This window comes from Mastomys coucha, unplaced genomic scaffold, assembly GCF_008632895.1.
Source record: "Mastomys coucha isolate ucsf_1 unplaced genomic scaffold, UCSF_Mcou_1 pScaffold3, whole genome shotgun sequence".
In the NCBI taxonomy this organism is placed as follows: domain Eukaryota; kingdom Metazoa; phylum Chordata; class Mammalia; order Rodentia; family Muridae; genus Mastomys; species Mastomys coucha.
In genome coordinates, this window is record NW_022196909.1 from 22,722,123 (window position 1) to 22,723,278 (window position 1,156).

The following is a 1,156-nucleotide window of genomic DNA, read 5'->3' on the forward strand; positions in this document are numbered from 1 at the left end:
ACTCAGAAATCCGCTTGCCTCTGCCTCCCAAGTGCTGGGATTAAAGGCGTGCACCACCACCGCCCGGCTGATCAAGTTATTCTTAAGGTTTGTGACTGGTATAGGTATTCAACCTCTGCTTGGGCACATAGAATGTTTCCTTGCTAAAATGTTACCTTGTATATTTTTAGAGACTGCCAAGGTAATTGCCATTAAAGTCCTTCCATGGAAGGATACAAATATGAGTTCAATGGTCAAAACTATTGTAGAAAAAAGCAAGGCATAGAAATGTAAATTTGCTATTCCATCCAGATTTAAAAAAGTGTGGACAAGCAAGGAATAGTCCTATTTTTGCCTACTGCAGATCTCTCAAATTGTGAAACTAAAATTTAGTTGTATGTTCGCACAACAGTATGGATCCAATTGTATAACCAAGAATACAGTTTCTTGGAAGCAATTTACCTTATTTTCTTATAAGGCAAATTTTCACAATTTAATTTTCATTAATGCAGATATGTCGTTACTGGAGAACCTACCAAACTCTTGCCATTCTTCCAGTTTCAAATAGTCATCTCTTAAGTCAAGCCTCCAAGTACAGTACAATATTCAATACTAATTGTCTTGTCCCTGATTTTATGGATGCAAGGAATTAGGGTTATAAACTGTATTCTATTATTCTTTGTTTTAAAATCTCTGTCTTTTCTTTAATTTTATGTTTTATCAGCTTAGTCTTAATATATTGACCAAAATAAAGATGTTTACATATATTCACTAGAATTTAATTTTCCACTTATTCACGTATTTATTTTTGCTATTTTTCTCTTAAGTGATCTTGTCTAATGAAAAGCTTTACTTCCATGGCTTCAATGTAATTTCTAGCCAGAATTAAAAATTTCTAATATTTGTGAGCACATGAAATATTTTGTACTAATGTACAAAAATGCTCTGTGCAAGTGCCTTGCAGTTTCATATATTGTGTTTTGGTTACATTCTCCTCTTCCACAACCGTTCCCAGATCTACTTCATTTCTTACCTGACCAGGTCTGCTTTCTCTTTTCTTTTCAACACCTATCAACCCCAACTTGAGCTGTTTCTATGTTCATAGATGTGTAGTCTTCAACAGTAACATGGTTGACTTATCAGGGGCAACCCTCTTAAGTAAAAATGACATCCTCTC